Below are 22,019 nucleotides of genomic sequence, written 5' to 3'. Positions count from 1 at the left end.
AGGTGGTATTCCCATGTCCTCATCATCAGGAAACATAAGTGGTTGTGCGTCAGTGCATTATATGTCTTTCACCGCTGGGGAAGGGCTAGGTGGATGCCCTTGGGAAACCCTGCCAGCGGAGTCTTCAAACAGCATAAGAGACTGCTGCATAACTTGAGGCTGAGACAGTTTCCCTGGTATGCATGGGGGTGATGTGACAGACTGATGGGGTTGGTTTTCAGGCGCCATCTGTGCGCTTTCTGCAGAAGACTGGGTGGGAGATAATGTGAACGTGCTGGATCCACTGTCGGCCACCCAATTGACTAATGCCTGTACCTGCTCAGGCCTTACCATCCTTAGAATGGCATTGGGCCCCACCATATATCGCTGTAAATTCTGGCGGCTACTGGGACCTGAGGTAGTTGGTACACTAGGACGTGTGGATGTGGCAGAACGGCCACGTCCTCTCCCAGCACCAGAGGGTCCACTAACACCACCACGACCATGTCCACGTCCGCGTCCCTTACTAGATGTTTTCCTCATTGTTATCGTTCACCACAACAACAAAAATATTATTTGGCCCAATGTATTGTATTCAAATTCAGCTGAATATAAATTTGAGGCCTAGTATTTAGGCGCTGGGTGACAGGTATAGATTTACTGACGGAATTAGACTTGGAAATGCACAGTAGCGTGTGTGTGAAGTTATCCAGAATGATCCTATCAGCACCTTGATTCTGATATACCCTTTTAGGGATGTATTTAAAGTAGGCCTGATACAGCAGAAACCACTAAATTAGGAAATTGCTAAATTGGGAATTGTATTTCAACCCAGAACAAAAACTGTGCTTTGACGGACACTAAATAACTTGCCCAGCCAGAACAGTACAGCGGTAACAACAGATTTAGCGGGCTATAAATTTGAGGCCTAGTATTTAGGCGCTGGGTGACAGGTATAGATTTACTGACAGAATTAGACTTGGAAATGCACAGTAGCGTGTGTGTGAAGTTATTCTGAATGACCCTATGTGCACCTTGAATATTATATACCCTTTTAGGGATAGATTTCAAATAGCTCTGATACAGCAGAAACCACTAAATTAGGAATTTGCTAAATTGGGAATTGTATTTCAATCCAGAACAAAAACTGTGCTTTGACGGACACTAAATAACTTGCCCAGCCAGAACAGTACAGCGGTAACGACAGATTTAGCGGGATATAAATTTGAGGCCTAGTATTTAGGCGCTGGGTGACAGGTATAGATTTACTGACAGGATTTGACTTGGAAATGCACAGTAGTGTGTGTGTGAAGTTATTCTGAATGACCCTATGTGCACCTTGAATATTATATACCCTTTTAGGGATAGATTTCAAATAGCTCTGATACAGCAGAAACCACTAAATTAGAAAATTGCAAAATTGGGAATTGTATTTCAACCCAAAACAAAAACTGTGCTTTGACGGACACTAAATAACTTGCCCAGCCAGAACAGTACAGCAGTAACGACAGATTTAGTGGGATATAAATTTGAGGCCTAGTATTTAGGCGCTGGGTGACAGGTATAGATTTACTGACAGAATTTGACTTGGAAATGCACAGTAGCGTGTGTGTGAAGTTATTCAGAATGACCCTATGTGCACCTTGAATCTGATATACCCTTTAAGGGATGTATTTAAAGTAGGCCTGATACAGCAGAAACCACTAAATTAGGAAATTGCTAAATTGGGAATTGTATTTCAACCCAGAACAAAAACTGTGCTTTGACGGACACTAAATAACTTGCCCAGCCACAACAGTACAGCAGTAACGACAGATTTAGCTGGATATAAACTTGAGGCCTAGTATTTAGGCGCTGGGTGACAGGTTTACGTTTACTGACAGAATTAGACTGGGATATGGCCAAAAAATAACCACACTATTGCTGGTTAAATGCACTTGGTGTGACAGCTTGACCAACCACACTACTGAGGGTAAATGCACTTGGTGACAGGCGCAGCTTGCCCCTGATGTAGTATATGGCAAAAAAATAAACAGACTATTGCTGGTTAAATGCACTTGGTGTGACAGCTTGACCAACCACACTACTAAGGGTTAAATGCACTTGGTGACAGGCGCAGCTTGCCCCTGATGTAGTATATGGCCAAAAAATAAACAGACTATTGCTGGTTAAATGCACTTGGTGTGACAGCTTCACCCTGATGTATGCTTTAGCCAAAAAACAACCACACCATTGAGGGTTAAATGCACTTGGTGACAGGCGCAGCTTGCCCCTGATGTAGTATATGGCCAAAAAATAAACAGACTATTGCTGGTTAAATGCACTTGGTGTGACAGCTTCACACTGATGTAGGCTTTAGCCAAAAAACAACCACACCATTGAGGGTTAAATGCACTTAGTGACAGGCGGAGCTTGCCCCTGATGTAGTATATGGCCAAAAAATAAACAGACTATTGCTGGTTAAATGCACTTGGTGTGACAGCTTCACCCTGATGTAGGCTTTAGCCAAAAAACAACCACACCATTGAGGGTTAAATGCACTTGGTGACAGGCGCAGCTTGCCCCTGATGTAGTATATGGCCAAAAAATAAACAGACTATTGCTGGTTAAATGCACTTGGTGTGACAGCTTCACCCTGATGTAGGCTTTAGCCAAAAAACAACCACACCATTGAGGGTTAAATGCACTTGGTCGCAGCTTGTGCTGGCGCACCACAAGACACAAAATTGCCGCCGATCACCCCAGAAAAAAGTGACTGACAAACGGTCTGGGCAGCCTAAAAACAGTGAGCAATTGAGTATCAGCAGCTCAATGATCCACAGCTGCAGATCGATCAATTAATCAAGTCTTTTGGAGGAGTTAATCTGCCTAATCTCGCCCTACTGTCGCAGCCGCAACCTCTCCCTACGCTAATCAGAGCAGAGTGACGGGCGGCGCTATGTGACTCCAGCTTAAATAGAGGCTGGGTCACATGGTGCTCTGGCCAATCACAGCCATGCCAATAGTAGGCATGGCTGTGATGGCCTCTTGGGGCAAGTAGTATTACGCTTGTTGATTGGCTGCTTTGCAGCCTTTCAAAAAGCGCCAAGAAAGCGACGAACACCGAACCCGAACCCGGACTTTTACGAAAATGTCCGGGTTCGGGTCCGTGTCACGGACACCCCAAAATTCGGTACGAACCCGAACTATACAGTTCGAGTTCGCTCATCCCTACTTGTGATGCATCCATTGATCTAAGTTGCCTTGGCAGCCACTTCCTACTAATGGTTGCTACACTTTAGTTTACTGTCAACTAATCTCTCTTTTTCTATATCTGTTTTTTTATATCAGTATTTTACCATTTATTTTATTTTAGATTATGTATCTTTTATATATTTTTATGCACAATTATGTTTTATGTTGTAATATTTAAACATATAGACTAATTGCTATGAATCAGTGGTGCCTTTTTCATGCTGACTATCTAGCCTCTGTTCACCGATGATTTATATTTGTATTTATATACCAGTATTCATTTTTTTTCTTACTATTTTTCATATATTTTCTTATATACAATTGTTATTTATGTATTAACCCTTTCATGCCAAAGTTGTTTTTTATTTGCGTTTTTGTCTTGTGCTCCCTGCCTTCCCAGAGCCATAACTTTTTTATTTGCCCGTTCACATAGCCATATGAGGGCTTTATTTCTGCGGGACAAGTTGTAGTGGGAAGCAATAAAAAATTTCAAATTTGGTGAAATAACAGTTTTACTTTTTTTTTATTTACGATGTTCAATATAAGATAAAACTGACTGGTTACTTTTATTGTATGGGTCAGTACAAATCCGGTGATACCTTATATGTACAATTTTTCTTGCGTTTTGATAGTGATAAAAAAATTGGGAAAAAATTGGTTTTATATTTTTGTCACCATATTTTGACCCCTATAACTTTTCTGCAATTATGTTTATGAAGCTGTATGGAGGCTCATTTTTTGCGGCACAATCTGAACTTTTCATTGATACCATTCTGGGGTATGTATGACTTTTTGATCACTCTTTATTTAATTTTTTGCAAAAAATAAAGCGACCAAAAATGGCAAATCGGCCATTTGGACGCTTTTTTCCGTTTTGCTGTTTGTTGTATGGGGAATATATTTTTGTATTTTTATACTATGGGTGTTTTTGCACATAGCGACACCCATGATGTGTATTTTTTTAATTTTTTTAATCTATTTTATTTTTATTTTGGGAAACGGGGGTGATTTGAATGTTTAATTTTTTTTATATAAAAAAAAATATATATATATTTCACACTATTTTATAGTTCCCATAGGGAACTATAACATGCAGTCATTAGATTGCTATTCTCATAGACTTCAATGCACTAGCATTGGAGTCTAGAATGATTTTACTACTTTCCTATAGAGCCCTATTACAGACAGGGGTTCCATAGGAAATACTGTGCAGCAGCCTCCTGTCATTCACAAAGACAGGGGCTGCTGCACACAAGTTCCGGCTCCTCCCATGGCCGAACATCGGAAGCACGCGCTTTAGGTTTTCAGCACGCTCAGATGCCGTGGTCAGGATTGAACACGGCATCTGAGAGGTGAAATGTCCACGATCGGCATTACTGCTGGTTGCGGACATGAGCCGCGGGTGTCTGCTATAAGAAGCAGGTGGCCACCCGTGGCTATGTTTAAAGATCGACCCGGGGTTAAACCTTTGTTTTTCCTTTGACAACTAAACTGTTTGAAGGCACCAGTTTAATGCTATAATGCATAATATCTAATAAAGTACATTAAAACTTCATTTTTATGCACCTTCCTATGCGCTTCTAGTTGTGCTGAAAGTGTCCTGGAATTGTTTGATGTATGATACATACATTACGTTATGGTATCATGTTTTTTCACTGCCCTAGGGCATATTTGTACGTCTATTGGTGCCACTTCTCTGCTGGGTCTCTTAACTGTCTAGAGGCATTTTATTAGTATGTTTGTGTAAACAGTTCACACAGTTAAAGACTATGAACACCTTTACAGATAATATTTTTTATGACTGCATTTTACTCATTTTGGGCTAAAAATCTTTTTTTTTTTTCAATTGTACTTAACCTCTACAGGGTTAAGCTTCAGTCTATCTGCAGAGTATCTTCAGTTTCAAATTGAACCATCAGGTTGCTCGATGTATAGCCCTTATGTATAGCTGACACAGACACACAGCTAAATCGGGTTCTCTCTCTCCATCCTTCACCAATGTTTTGGCTGTCTTATAACTTTCGGGTATACTAAAATTATTCCCCATTACTCTTCAACTGTACCAGAACAACTATAGAAAGTAACAAAATTCAGATGTCTATTTCCTCAGTTTCCTCAGAGTTTCCTTACTATATTCACCTAGTGTACTCTGTTTCTGAGATTTATTATACAAATCAAATATCTACAAACCGGACATCAGAGTCCAAGGACTTTGATTTTCTCTTTCTATAATGTTCTGCAATTTTCCACACACAGTAAATAACAAACAAAACGTATACCGTGACTCCTAAAGCCAGACCAAAAATATCAAAATCAAAGTTACTCATGATCTTTAACTAAATCCAACAATCATAGGTATTTTCAACTTTCAAAGTTCTATATCAATATGGACTGGACTCTCATTCCTCACAGTTGGGGTGTGCACTCCTAGCTAATGCTGGGAGGATTTGGTTTATGAGTGTAAAACAAGCTGATTAGTGAATGTAGTGAAGTTTTTAACATATACTTATAACATTTACAATAAATGGTTTTATTTATTTATTATCAGAAATAAACCAAAAATAAATATTGTAGTCAATTTATATACAATATGGGAGTCCATCGTACTATTTATTTGATTACTTATATGTACTGGTCTTATGATGTTCAGACATGCAAAATAACCGGGGAATCCCAGTTATGGGTCTTCAACAGAGTGAAAGCCAAATATGCCTCCAGGTAAGGAAAACTAAGCAAATGGTTGTCCCCATTATAGAGATCACTAGATCCACCATATCAACTGGCCTCTGTGTCAAGATCCAGCTTTTTTTTTTTTCTTTTTTTTTTTTGTACGATCCTTAAGGATGTGACAGGGGAAGACCTAAGCCAGTTATCCATCCACATACAGCAATCCAGAAACGCATTGAGCCATGATTGAGAGCCGTGATATAGCTTAATGTAGAATGAATAAGTAGTACAGGGCACTTGTTACATTGTTTTGTGTATGGGAACCAGTGAGAGGGAGTTCTACCACAGGAGTTATTGATATAGCAAGAGTGGAGAGCGTAGGATCGGGCACACAGAGGAGTTAATGTGGAATGTGCATTCAGACTGCTTAATTTGTTTCCTATAAAACAGTGTTATCCCATGTAAGCCCCATGCTCCCTGGGGGTCTGTATATCTGAGGGATAACTGTTTGAGCAGGCGATTGGCACATAATCTTTTGACATGGAGTTAAACATTTCCTCCTCCCTTTTTTATTGATTTATACTTTAATTAAGTTTTTTTGTTTAAAAAATATTAGCTAGTTGCAGAAGTTATTAAAATGCTTATTGCTATTAATGTCATTATAAGTATAAAACTCAATGAAAATGAATCAAATAGTCAAGTCCTTGGTAACACAAATATAAACTATGTCTGAAAATGAGTTAATCTGATTTCTGAAATGCATATCCCTGTATATGGTGTAGATAGGTGACAAGATGACACAGTTACTTGAGAACATTTGAGAAACGTTTCTGGTCATGTTTTCCTCCCACAAGAAATCTCACCCTAAAAATAGTATAGTCATTTTCACGAACGTCATCATTGTTCCTCCAGAATTACACGGCAGCACTAAAACACTGCTAGGAATCCCATGTTATGAACAGGATAAAAAAAAACAATGACATATTTTTGGTGGGATTCATTGAAAATTCCAACTATTTAAAGGGGTAGGGCACTGTTCATTGCTTAAGATTGATTCACAGCATGTATGGCCTATAAGTCTCTGCATGCCGATTAAGGCGCTCTATCTCCAAAGAGAGATAGTACCCCCCAAATCCTGACTTGGCCTCTCACCCAGCTAAGCTAGTACTCTCTGCTTTGCACTGATGAGGGGCAATCACCCCGAAACAGCTGTCTGCAGATGAGGTGTTGTCTTATTTAATATCCAAGTCATGTCTCAAGGCCTATTTAAAGGGTCAAACGTTGACTTATAGGATAACTGCCTGGTGGCATTAGAGGCAGAGCTTTTTAAGACCTTATTTGCATCACTTTCTTTCCAGTTTTAAATGGATCACCTTCACAATTTTTCCTCATCAATTAACCAGGATAAACCTACTGCAATTAAACATAGCTGTGAATAACATGGTTTCAGCTGGAGTTTCCACTGTGTGATTTTTTTTCTATTTTAACTAGTTACAATGATTAGAGATAAGCAAGTTTTTCAAAAATTTGATTCGGCAGGCTTGCCAAATTTTTCGAAAAAAATGTGGTTTCATCTGAATTTATTTGCAGCGCATTGCGTTAAAAAAAGGGTATTTCCTGCCTGCAGAGAGCCTTTTTAGTGGTGTAGAACACTGTGCCTTGTAGTAACACGCATAGAGAGTGTGCTGTGGTAGTAAAATAATACTGTGAGTCAGTATGACATGCAGATGACAGTCGTCGCTCTTAGAATCACTGCACACTTCACTTATTTGGGCAGCCACGGGGCCAAAACTGACCAAAGTATGAACTCAGCCTTACAGGTCAACGTTAGCGCCAAGAAGAAGCGCACTCCTTTTACACAGTCATCAGCTGATTCCACATAGATGTCTACAGAACCTGTTCTATTAAATGCGTATACAAGTAGAACCCCCTGACAGAGTGGAGAGAGTATCAGCAGTAAGTTTGTGTTGACGTCACAGATTATTTTGCTCTTACACTGATCCGTCAGAACAATAACCCCCAAAAATGGATCCTGTCTGTTGAGCATTCGCCTTCACTCGGTCAGCATTTGGTCAGTCATACATCAGTATTGCTAATGTCAAGAAAAACAGGAGTGGATCAAAACAGAGATGAGACGTGAATGGAATATTTACATGTATCCTGCTTTTGGCTACCAAATCACAAGCCAATTCTGATGGGACCATGCAGGCCTTACAGCTGCTACACAGACAGGATCTGTTGTGCGTCTAATTTTTCCTTCCTTCTGACAGATCAGAAGAAGGGTCAAATAAATGATGATGTCAGCCAGGCCGAAAGGCAGAATTGTGGCCCATTCATGAAGTGGGGAAGGTGGGAACAGCATGAGAGGTCCACAGAGTGTCCCTATGACATAGTGGTGAGGTGGAAGCAGCATGAGGAGAGCAGAGAGTGGCCCAATGACAAAGTCTGGAGGTGGCAGCAGCATCAGGGTAGGCCACAGAGTTGCACAATGACAGAGTGTGGAGGTGGTGGCAGCAGCAGCATCAGGAGGAGGCCAAAGAGTGTCACAATGACAGTGTGGAGGTGGCAGAAGCAGCATCATGAGGCCACAGAGTGGCAAGGTGACATAGTGTGGAGGTGACAGCGGCATCAGGAGACCACAGAGTGGTAAGGTGACATAGTGGGGAGGTGGCAGCAGTATCAGGAGACCACAGAGTGACCCGATGACAGAGTAGGGAGTTGGCAGCAGCATCAGGAGACCACAGAGTGGCAAGATGACATAGTGTGGAGGTGACAGCAGAATCAGGAGACCATAGAGTGGCAAGGTGTAATAGTGTGGAGGTGAAAGCAGCATAAGGAGACCACAGAGTGGCAAAGCTACATAGTGTGGAGATGGAAGCAGCATCAGGAGAGCACAGAGTGACCCAGTGACAGAGTGGGGAAGTGCCAGCAGCATCAGTAGACCGCAGAGTGGCAAGGTGATATAAGGAGGAAGTGGCAGCAGTATCAGGAGACCACAGAGTGACCCGGTGACAGAGTGGCAAAGTGGGTGAGAATATGAGTACCAGCTGAAGATGGTGGCATCAGATGTGTGGCATCAGGCGGGTGGCAGCATCTGAATAGTTGCTGAGGTAGGTAGCCAGAAGAAACCAGTCCCTTTTGTTAAAGTGTTGGTGTGGCACCATGGACCATGGATGATCTAGTCTGATGCATCAAGCATTGGTGGGTGGAAATCCTGGCTAATCCACACCTGATTCATCTTGACAAAGGTCCGTCTCTCCACATTTTGGGTGGACAGGCGAGTTCTTCTTGGGGTAACTATGGCCCCCACTGCACTAAACACCCGCTCTGATGCCACACTACTGAGGGCAGGACATCTTTCCAGGGAAAACTCTGCAAGTTGCGGTCACAATTCCAGTTTGGCTGCCCAATAGTCCAGCGGATTTTCAATGTGGGATGGCAGGGTGCTGTCCAAGTATGCCACCATCTGCTGGTTCAGGTCCTGCTCCAGGTCTAGCTGCTGCTGCTGGTGAGTAGTTTCTTCACTAGACGGGTGAAGAAAGCTGCTTATCAGTGACTCTAGACTCTAAGTTGCTGCTGATGAAGCTGGAACTGCTCCTACCCTCCCACCCTGCCACAGCAGCCTTGGCAGAGGAACGTGAGCACAGAGGGCCCCCTAGTCAGACCTGCGAGAGGATGGACGATTGCGCAGATAGGCAGCAGCCAAATGAATACATAGGATGTCTCTATAGTAGTTCAGTTTGTCCTCCCTCTCAGCGGGTGTAAAAAAGTCGCCTATTTTGGACCGGTAGCGAGGGTCCAACAAGGTGGAGAGCCAGAAGTCATCCCTCTGCTGAATTGGTACAGTTCATCTGTCACTACACAAGTAAGTGAGTATGCATTGGGCCATTTGTGCAAGTGACTCGGAGGGAATCCCTGCCTCCATCTCCACTGCATACTGCCACGGTGTGTCTGGGTCCTCTGCCTCGTCTTCCTCATCACCCTGTAGCTCCTCTGGCTGCTCCTGCTCCTTCTCTCCTGTCACTGGTGTGTAAAAACCACCCATTGCTTGTGCTTCAATGTCCTCCTCCTCCTCCAGTTCAGCCCCAACAGGGCTCATGTGGCCTGGAGATCTAGGCGCCACGTCTCCAATCCCCTGACCAGCCAGATTTACCTGCATCTGTTCAAGGATATGAAGCAGTGGAATGACGATGTTCATCCCGTAGTTCTGATGACTGACAAAATACAGTATGTGGCCTCCTCAAAATGCTTGCGCAAACAGCAGGTGTCACGCATGAGCTGTCACTGGCTGACATCAAAGTGGCACAGGGAAGTACTCCTGTCTGCTTGGATCATCAAGAAACCGTTTATGGTCTTTCTCTGTTCGTATAGTCGGTCCAACATATGGAGGGTGGAATTCCAACTGGTGGAAACGTTGCATATCAGCCTATGTTGGGGGATGCCGTTCTGCCACTGCAGCTCAAGGAGGGTGTGCTTTGCGGTGTACGAGTGGCTAAAGTGCATGCAAAAAGTTGTCTAAGAGAAAGCCAGGTTTTGATTTCTTGATGAAGGACACAGAGCAGTTCCTCCCCTATATGACTCCGTTCGTCCAGGCAAACGAGGTGCAGAAAAGCGTGACACCGATGTGCCTTGCACATTTGGTATGCTAGAGGGACTGCGAATTGTCTCTTCAGTGGAGGCTGAGCACATGGTGGAGGATGAGGAGGCAGAGGCGGACATTGTCGCAGGACCAACGGTGAGACAATGTGAAGGCAGAAGCGGTGTCACCTGGCCAAGTTGCTGGTGTGGCTGTGCAGGAACCACATTCACCCAGTGGGCCGTAAAGGACATGTATTGTCCCTGACCGTAGTTACAGTTCCACACGTCGGCGCTGCCGTGCACTTTGGCAGACACCGACAGGCTCAAGGACTGACCCACCTTCTGTTCTATAAATGTATGTAGGGCTGGTTCTGCTTTTTTTGCAAAGAAATGACAGCTTGGGACTTTCCACCTCGGCTCGGCACAAGCCGTCAGTTCTCTGAAAGGTGCAGAGTCCACCACTTGGAAAGGGAGGGACTGCAGCACCAGCCACTTGAACAGGAGCTTATTCTGCTTCTTCGCCTTTAGATGAGTGCACGCATACTGTTGTTTCATGGCAATTGCTTCGGTGATCGATTGCTGATGGCATGACTGACAAGAAGTAGGAGGAGCAGGAGCATCAGGACCAGCAGATGATGGGAATGACAGACAGCTCCCTTCGGCTGAGGTGGTGGTGCAGCGGTTGCAGCGTTAGGCTGGTCAACCACATCAGAGCCACGGTTCTCCCAGGCCATTTTAAGGTGATGCTGCATATGTTGACGCAGGGCCGTGGTGCCAACACTGACAGCCTGGCCACGCTTCACCTTCTGCCCACAGATTCTACATATGGCGATGTTCATCTCCTCCGGTGGCTTAACAAAAAACTGCCACACCAGTGATTTTACACCCAACACTACGCACTGACTGACTGCTACTGCCACTGTTTCTGTGAACCTGTGCACCACTACTTTCCGGGCAGGTAGGCTCCTGCGAAGTGGATGGTCTACCCCGTGCACGTTTGTCCACCGACCTCCCACTGCTGACACCCTGCTGACTCCCGGCCATGCTAGCGACTTGCTGGCTCCGCCGCTGCATCAAGGGCAAGCTGCCACCCTCTTCTCCCGATTATGATGAAGCCCTTAATTCACCCGGCTCCCAAGTGCGATCAGCTACATCATCATCTTCGAGTACAGTCTGCATGTCACTAATGTCCTCCTCAACGGTCTCTGGGTCAGGAGCCTCACCACTCACAACACCAGCTCCCACGCCACTCTCCTCATCACTACTTTCCTGGCTAACGGCTGGCCATTAGCTGCTGACTGTCCTCTAGTAGCTTGTCCTCGCTGTATAGAGGGGCTGAGCTCACAGCATATAATACTTGTCTGGCTGAGGGAACAGAAAAGGACAGAGGCAGGTTGAGGACAGGTGAGGGCCTGCTCCCGGGCCATGCCAACTAAGGGTTGTGTCTAACGAACTAACCGACTCTTGGCTAGGGGTGTCTGATGTCACTTGGAACGAAGTGGATTACCGAGTCAAGAACCGCTTGGTTGCTGGTCAAGACATAACCGCTAGATGACACTAGGAGCTCAGGCTTCTTGCTGCGACTCCTGCTGCCCCTTACTTTGCTGCGACCTGTCCCAGAAACATTTAGACCTCTGCTAATCCCTTGTGCAGGGCCTGGCACTTCTCTGTCTGATATACTGTTAGATCAAATACACAAATAAAAAGGAAATTAAAACACCCCAAAAAAGTCTGTAATTTTCTCACTTCACCACACAACAGCTAATAAGCCCTTTTTTTTCCCCCACTAATACACGCCAAAAAGGGCTATAATTTTCTCACCAAACAACTGCAAATACTTTTTTGTGCCACTAATACAACATACAGTATAACTGCACCGCTGAACAGCAAATAGACCCAGTTTTTTACTTATACACGACACAAAAGGCTTTAAAAAATATAACTGCACAGCTGAATGGCAAATATATTTTTCTTTTGCCACTAATACATGACAAAAAGGGCTTTAGAACATATGACTGCACCACTGAACAGCAAATAGGCCATTATATTTTTTCACTTATACACTCCACAAAAGGTTTTAAAATATTTACCTGTACCGCTGAACAGCAAATATATTTTTCTTTTCTCCACTTATACACTCCACAAAATGGCTTTAGAACATATAAGTGCACAGCAAAACGGCAAATATGTTTTTCTTTTTTCCACTTATATGCTCCACAAAAGGGCTTTAGAACATATAAGTGCACCGCTGAATGGCAAATAGGCCCTTATTTTTTTTCCTCTTTTACACTCCACAAAAGGCTTTAGAACATATAACTGCACCGCTGAACGGCAAATATATATATTTTTTCCACTTATATACTCCACAGAATGGCTTTAGAACATATAACTGCACTGCTGAACGGCAAATATATATATTTTTTCCACTTATATGTTCCACAAAATGGCTTTAGAACATATAACTGCACCGCAAAACGGCAAATATATTTTTCTTTTTTCCGCTTATACACTCCACAAAAGAGCTTTTGAATATATAACTACAACGGTGAACAGCAAATTGTCCCCTTATTTTTTTCCACTCATACACTCCACAAAAGGCTTTAGAACATATAACTGCACCGCTGAACGGCAAATATATATATTTTTTCCACTTATATGTTCCAAAAAAATGGCTTTAGAACATATAACTGCACCGCAAAACGGCAAATATATTTTTCTTTTTTCCGCTTATACACTCCACAAAAGAGCTTTTGAATATATAACTACAACGGTGAACAGCAAATTGTCCCCTTATTTTTTTCCACTCATACACTCCACAAAAGGCTTTAGAACATATAACTGCACCGCTGAACGGCAAATATATATATTTTTTCCACTTATATACTCCACAGAATGGCTTTAGAACATATAACTGCACTGCTGAACAGCAAATATATATATTTTTTCCACTTATATGTTCCACAAAATGGCTTTAGAACATATAACTGCACCGCAAAACGGCAAATATATATATTTTTTTTCCGCTTTTACACTCCACAAAAGAGCTTTTGAATATATAACTACAACGGTGAACAGCAAATTGTCCCCTTATTTTTTTCCACTCATACACTCCACAAAAGGCTTTAGAATTTATAACTGCACAGCTGAACGGCAAATATATTTTTCTCTTTTCCACTCATACACTGCACAAAAGGACTTTAGAACATATAGCTGCACCGCTGAATGGTAAATTAGTCCCTTATATTTTTCTACTTACACACTCCACAACAGGGCTTTATAACATATAACTGCACCGCTGAATGACCGCTAAATATATATTTCTTTTTTCCACTTATACACTCCACAAAACGCTTTAGAACATATAACTGTAACGCTGAACGGCAAATATATATATTTTTTCCACTTATATGCTCCACAAAATGGTTTTAGAACATACACTGCCTGTCCAAAAAAAAAGTCACCACATGGATTTAACTAAGCAAATAGGTATGAGCCTCCTATTAGATAATTACTGCATGGGCGATTATGTTTCAGCTGGCAACAAGTTATTTTACCCCAACTGATGCGATGAGTTACTTCTCATTTCTTAAACAACCATGTCGAAAGACACATCTTGTGGTCATGGAAAAGATATTAGTCTGTTTGAGAAGGGTCAAATCATTGGCATGCATCAAGCAAAGAAAATATCTAAGGAGATTGTAGAAAGTACTAAAATTGGGTTAAAAACTGTCCAACGCATTATTAAAAACTGGAAGGATAGTGGGGACCCATAATATTCGAGGAAGAAATGTGGCCGGAAAAAAATCCTGAATGATTGATTAGCTATCACTTAAACGTTTGGTGTAATCAAATCGAAGAAAAACAACAGAAGAACTCGGGGCTATGTTTAATAGTGAAAGTAAGAGCATTTCTACACGTACAATGTGAAGGGAACTCAAGGGACTGAACAGCTGTGTAGCCATAAGAAAACCACTAATCAGTAAAGAAAACCAGAAAAAAAGGCTTCAATTTGCTAGGGAGCATAACGATTGGACTCTGGAGCAATGGAAGAAGGTCATGTGGTCTGATGAGTGTAGATTCACCCTGTTGCAGGTTAAATCAGGGTAAGAAGAGAGGCAGATAAAGTGATGCACGCATCATGCCTAGTTCCTATTGTACAAGCCTGTGGGGGGCAGTGCTATGATCTGGGGTTGCTGCAGTTGGTCAGGTGTAGGTTCAGCAATAGTGATAGACGAAGATCTGCTGGGATCGTTCGCGATCGCGATCTCGTGAACGCATTCAAATGTTCTTCGCGGCGGGTCCCATTCCCATTTAATGGCAGGTGAACCTGAAAAACCTCCAGGTCATATTTTCAGCCACAAAATACTTACTAGATGTCCACACATAGTCCCACAATATGGACACTGACATACCAGAAGTATTAAGCGAATCTGTGATCTACATGCATTATTTTTTTATCTGCAAAATTTCGTCAAAGTATTAACCGCAAGAGCACATGGCTAGAAAGGCGTGGCCTACAGCAACTGGTTTGCACTGACTAGAAATTAGATTGATGCAATGGTTGGAACGAAGTTCAGCGACGAAGAGGAAGAACTCTTGGCGACTGTAAGTAATCTTACGTTAAAGTAGTGTATTTGATTACATTTCACCTGCATGTCTGAACAATCACTTTATATGCATAAAGAGTGTTATAAAAAAAATCGCCAGTGCGACCTTCTGCGATTCTAATTTTTCTTAAGTGCACAAAACTTCCCATTTTATAAGGTCTCACTAGATATTATAGATTTTTGCACTAAGTATTCCTGTGACATCATACCCACTATGTTAGTAGTATATTTGTATATAAAGCATAAAAATATATTTCACATGCACATTGCACATCCATCGTCATGCCGCACACTATATTCCACACACACACACACTATATACTGCTCACACACACTATATACCGCACAGACACACACTATATACCGCACACACACAGTTTATAGATTATAGTTTGTATCCTGTTGGTCAGGACTCAGGAGAAGCTTTCTTTGTCAGACCTCCAGTATTTGCTGGTTCATTTAGCGTTACCCAGGGTGCATACCGGGCAGGCAAACCAGCTGTACACCCCATACCATACCGTCACTTCACGAGACAGATACATCTCTGCTTAGCTGGACAATATCTGATAGCTCAGACCCCACCCACATACAGTCGTAATACAATCCTATCTTCTAACCGTAACAGTAAGGCGGCATGCACACGGGCGTGTTTTTTCACAACTACGGACCGTAAAAACCCAGGCTGATGTCCTGCAGAGTGGACGAGAGCACGGCGTCATTGGTTGCTAACTTGCTATGACGCCGTGCACTTCTTGCCGCCAGCGCTGTACAGTAATACACTTGTATAGATCATACGAGTGTATCACAGTAAAGCGTTGGTGGCCAGAAGCACATGTTGTCATAGCAACCAATGACGCCGTGCGCTTGTCCACTCTGCAGGACGGCAGGCCGGGTTTGTACGGTCCGTAGTTGTGAAAAAAGACGCCTGTGTGCAGGCGGCCTAAATCTAATATTTCCACTTCAAAGCGTTAAATACTTTTTGCAGTTTACTTGAGTAAATTATTGTCAATGCTATTATTGTTAAAAATTGGGATTATATGCTTGCATTTTTATCTTGCAGCGGATGTTGGGGCGGGAATATGACTGCACCCGGTCCCACGCTGAGAAGCAGCGAATTGTCTGGGAGCTGGCCTTTGAGATCTGGAGCCAAACGGGTCTCAAACACCGCCGTCTGGCCATCATAAAAAAATGGTCAGACATAAAGCGCAGACACCCCCGGTTAATAAAAAGAATCCGGGACGAAAAATGCCCAAGTACATGCGTAAATAACTTTTGTATGTTTTGCCAACACTCTGTAATGTATACAGTGCTAAGCAAAAGTATTCACCCCCTTGACTTTGTTCTTTTTTTTTGTTGCCTCACCCTCTGGAATTAACATCGATTGTTTGAGGATTTGCATAATTTAATTTGTAGAACATGCCCACAACTTGGACCTTTTTTTAAATTGGTTAATTGTAAAGCATAAAAGCAAATAGGACAAAATAACTGAAAATGTCAATGTGCATAACTATTCACCCCCTAAAGTCAATACTTTGTAGAGCATCCTTTTGCGTCAATCACAGCTCCAAGTCGCTTTGGATAAGTGTCTATGAGCAGTTGCCACAACTTACCACTGGGATTTTTGCCCATTCCTACTTGCAAAACTGATTCAGCTCCTTCCAATTAGATGGTTTGTGCTTGACAACAGCAATCTTCAAGTCTGACCACAGATTTTCTATTGGATTGAGATCTGAGCTTTGACTAGGCCATTCCAACACATTAACATTTTTCCCCTTAAACCACTCAGGTGTTGCTTTAGCAGTGTGTTTGGGGGCATTGTCCAGCTGGAAGGAGAACCTCCATCCTAGCCTCAATTTACGCACAGAGTGGGACAGGTTTTGCTGAAGAATATCCCTGTATTTAGCACCATCCATCTTTACCTCAACTCTGACCAGTTTCCCAGTCCTGGCTGCTGAAAAAAACATCCCCAAAGCATGATGCTGCCACCACCATGTTTCATTGTTGGGATGGTGTTCTTTGGGTGATGTGTTGGCTTTGTGCCAGACAAGTGATGGACTGAACCATCACTGTGTCTGCAGTAGAAGCCTGAGGGCTAGCCTCTTTCCTACGGGCTATTAAACCAGGACTATGGAGACCTCCACTCTGACCTATTTGGGTTAGAGGGAACTATAAACCATGATTTTTTGGAGTTTATAGGCCACGTCTTTCCTATTCCCCATTAAAGTTGCATTGTGTGAATCCATAAACGTAATAAGGGTTAACTCTGCTCTGAGACTCCCAATGAGTGTGTTAGTTTATTTGTCTCTTTGTTCTATTGTGTTAGTGATGGGATTAAGAAGTAGCCGATTCTGGTGTAGAGAAGTACCGTATTTTTCGCCCTATAAGACGCACCTGCCCATAAGACGCACCTAGGTTTTTGAGAAAAGAAATTGAACCAAAAAGTGTGCTTTTGGTGGGTTTTGAACTAATGGTGGTCTGTGGATGACACTGTTATGGGGGATCTGTGGGTGACACTGTTATGGGGGATCTGTAGGTGACACTGTTATGGGGGATCTGTAGGTGACACTGTTATGGGGGATCTGTGGGTGACACTGTTATGGGGATCTGTGGGTGACACTGTTATGGGGGATCTGTGGGTGACACTGTTATGGGGGATCTGTGGGTGACACTGTTATGGGGGATCTCTGGATGGCTCTTATTGGGGTCTCTGGATGGCACTCTTATGGGGATCTGTGGATGACACTGTTATGGGCGGGATCTGTGGATGACACATAGCATAAGATGCTATATATATATATATATATATATATATATGTGTCATCCACAGATCCCTTCCATAACAGTGTCCCTGTAGTGTGAATGACCACAAATACAGGGGGTGGGGGTTGCATCTGGTTTTATAATGACAGCGGGGCCCATGCAGTGACTGTATTCTACTACACAGGCCCCACTCACTGTATAAAAAAATAAGATAGATCATCCTATGATACACTTAGGAGATAATCCCATCACATGGGTCTCCTCTCTCCCTATTGTTTCATCAAGACACTGTGGTGGGGAATGTCTTTTTGCCTGCTGTTCATTTTTTATTGAGTTATGCGTCATAAAGCTGGCAGCCACTGCAATTATATATAGATCGCTCCATATTGGAATTTGTTTATATCTAATGTTGTTAAGATTTCAGAGTTGTTTATCTAAAATCTGAACATTCTGTGATCACAGAAGTACCTATTCCCTCCATTCGGAGAAGGCAATCGGCGGAGGCCATGAAGGTTGTGGAGGTTGAGGAGGAAGAAGAGGAGGAGGCCGGATCCCCCCAGCCTATTGAGCCACCCCCACCAGATGTGGGAGAAGTGAAAGAGTTGGAGGAGGAAAGTGCTGGACCCTCCAGCACCGCCCCATCTGAGAACTCGGAGAAAGAGGAGACGATCATCAGCCCCCGCCAGGAGGGTAAATATGTGCACATAGCAATATGATTATGTATCCATAACATGTAGATAAACATTAAAAGGGCCAGCAATGAGGCGACAACATACATTATAGTAATACAAAAAAGAACACTGGACAATAACGCTTTAATCTACATTTAAACCTTTAACTTAACAAATAAATAATATTAAACTCTATAGAACTATCACTAACTAACAAACAAAATAAAATTATACTGTACTGAAATATCACTAACTAATAAACTAAATAATCATCATAAATATTACTAACCAACGTATTGAGATTTAAATCGTCAATGTGTATAAAGACTTTAAATAAAATTAAAAAAAAGGTAAAACATGGTCTGCGGGATAGGTTGATGAAACTTACCCAGGACTGCTCCAGATTCTCCTTTCTCTTTCCTCGTGCCATTTTTTAGTGATTTGTTCCCTCTCCTCTCCTCTTTGATGTTGCTGTGACTAACCTCCCTGTGATCCTTGACTGTAATTAACCCTGTGTGGAGATCGACGGGCTGCTGGAGGACTCTTCAGGGGGCTTGTGCGATTTCTATGATGTGTTTGAGCCCCTCCCTGTGCTTCTGGATTTTGTTCGCTGTCCTCCCCTCTTCCTTTGCCCTGCTGGGATCGCCTGTGCAAACTTTACTTTGATGGGCTGCTTGAGACTGTGATTTACTCATTTTCTGCTGCTGAGGCCCCTTGGGACTTCCAATCTCTGGCTGGTGGAGGAAGGTTGAAGACTGGTGAGACTGTTCCATTTTTTTTTTCTTTTTTCCTCCAGATGTCTTTTCTTTTGGATGATATCGATCATAAAATAAAAAAAAAATAAAAAAAAATAAATAAATAAATAATATACTTTTTCCATTCTAAAATACATTTGTAAAAAGTGAGGTTATGAATATAAAAGGAGCAAATTATAAAGTATAAAGTATAAACCGGAAAAAGTGGAAAAAGAGAGGAAAAAGGAAAGAAGGGGAGAAAGAGCACAAAGAAGAGGGAAATAAAGAAATAAAAAAAAAAAAATAAAAGAAAAGGGGAAAAAGAGGAAAAGAAAAGGAGAACAAATAAGAAGGAAGAGGAAGAAGAAAAGAGAAAAAAAAAAAAAGGGAGGGAGAGTGAAAGGAAAGAGGAAAAAAAGGAAAAGAAGGAAAAAGAAGAGAAAGGAAAAAAAAATTAAAAGGAAAAAAAAAAAAAAAAAAAAAAGAATAAAAAATAAATTTAAGAAAAAATAGAGAAGGGTAAAAGAAAGAGGAAGAAAGAGGAAAAAAAAGGAAAAAAAGGAGAAGGGGATAAGAGAAGAAAAAAAAAAAAAAAAAAAAAGGCACGAAAAAGGGATGGCTCCAAAAGCTAGTAGGCGCTCTGCTGACCTCTCAAGTCAGAAACCTGGGTCCAAAACTGTTGAAACAACAAAAATTGACCAGTTTCTGATGGCTCCGAGGGTCAATACGAGGGGCGGACAAAAGGAACCTGTCACAAAAAAAAATGACGATTCAGAGATGACTGATTTAGAACCACAAAAAGCCTCTAGATACCCCGAAGAGGAAGACGGTATAATGGGGGAAGTTATCCCTAATGACAACTCCTCTCCGTTAGAAGAAATACTGCTAGCGGTTAAACAGAATGGGGATTTAATACAGGTTGTTACAACCCAACTTGGGTTTATCCAAGTTGATGTGGGACTAATAAAAGACGATCTCTCAAAAATACGAGACAGAGTTAACAACCTCGAGAGTTCCGTTACCCTGATACAGAATGAATCCAAAAAAATAAATACGGAAATCTCCACATTTAAATCAGAGTACAACCTTCTGAAGAAAAAGGTGGCGGACCTTGAGGATAGGTCACGAAGATATAACGTGAGAATAATAGGGATTCCAGAGGGTGCGGAAGAGAAGAACCCAACCCAATTTATACAGAAATTAATTCTTGAGAATTTTGGGAAAGACTCGTTTTCTTCCTTTTTTATGATCAAAAGAGCTCATCGGATCCCAGGGGGTAAACCAATTTCAGGGAGACAACCTCGGACATTCCTTGTTAAGCTATTGACCACCGGGGATAAAGATATCCTCTTGAGAAGGGCGAGGGAATGCTCACCGGTTATATATAATGGGAATAGATTGGCCTTCTTTCCAGATTTCTCAAAAGATATACAAGAAAAGAGACGCACATTTATCACTGTCAAAAAGAGGCTAAGAGAAAGGGACATTAAATATTCTCATATATTCCCAGCAAAATTGCGGATTATTTTTAATGATAAAACTCTTTTTTTTGACACCGCGGAAGAAGCCGCGGACTGGCTTGAACGAAATAATCTATGATGCAATTGTCTTATGATCTGGCGGGAATAATAATTGTTCTAAGGGGCTTACACCCGTAAATGTATTTCTCTTCGCTTCTTAATGGGGGTGGCTGAGCGGGGGGAGTGCGGGAGGGATGGTCATAGGAAAGAAATCTACTACAGTATGTGGTGGATTACCTGTATGTGGGGGGGGGGGGGGGGTTGGGCTGTGGTGCGTCAAAATGGGTGTTTCCTTTTTTTTTTTTTTTTTCTCATTTTTCTTTTCATTTCCTCTTGTCCCATTTAACCGTTGTTGATGAGTTTGACTAGAATTATTGCTTGGAATATACGTGGTTTGGGGGATAGAGGAAAGAGACAGGCGGTTTTTGACTTGACTCAGGTCCATTTACCAGCAATAGTATGCTTGCTAGAGACCCACCTCACTGAGGAGACCTCTAGGGTGGTCGACAGGGGATGGGCTGCGCACTCTTATCATTCTACCTTCTCCAATTATTCAAGAGGTGTTACTGTCTTGATACATAGACTTATTGATTTCGTTTGTGAGGCATCCTCTGTCGACCAACAGGGGAGATTTATTTTTTTATACTGTTTGAAATCTCTTTTTATTAGTCAAAGATCATATTTCAAAAAGATCATATTTCAAAAACTCAATGCAAAGTTGAGTGAGTCACATCATTATGGAAGCAGACATACATCATCAAGGGCAATGCCAGACAATACACGCAAGCATGGGGTGACCACTCATCTGAGACCAACAGTCTCATTAGACAAATGATCTCACAATGGTAGAATCATAGCACAAACAGGTAAACAGAGCAACGGCTCTAACACTGTGTCACCTCACGTAAAAGCTTAGTGCTCAAATATACATGGTATATCTATGTAAATCCTGTTAGTGTAGGAGGTAGTCAGATATGCTGAGGATGGGGGGTGAATCCAGAGAATGGTCAGGATTTCCCTCATCATTTATGGTGTGGTGGTACCGGGGTGTAGCGAGTTTAAGTATGCCACTCTATAGTGTAGCCAAGGCTGCCAGATTTGCAGGAAGCGGTCCCTGCCATGGTGTGTCCATCCAATCAGTTCCTCCATTTGGCATATCTGGTGGACCCTATCTCTCCACATATCCAGGGTAGGGGGGTCTACTGACCTCCATTTTACAGGGATCAAGAGTTTAGCAGCCATCAGCAAGTGTGTGGTCAAGTTGTGTTT

The sequence above is a fragment of the Bufo gargarizans genome, chromosome 5 (assembly GCF_014858855.1).
Source record: "Bufo gargarizans isolate SCDJY-AF-19 chromosome 5, ASM1485885v1, whole genome shotgun sequence".
Taxonomy (NCBI): domain Eukaryota; kingdom Metazoa; phylum Chordata; class Amphibia; order Anura; family Bufonidae; genus Bufo; species Bufo gargarizans.
The sequence above is the reverse complement of the archived record's forward strand: the minus strand, read 5'-3'. Positions refer to the sequence as shown.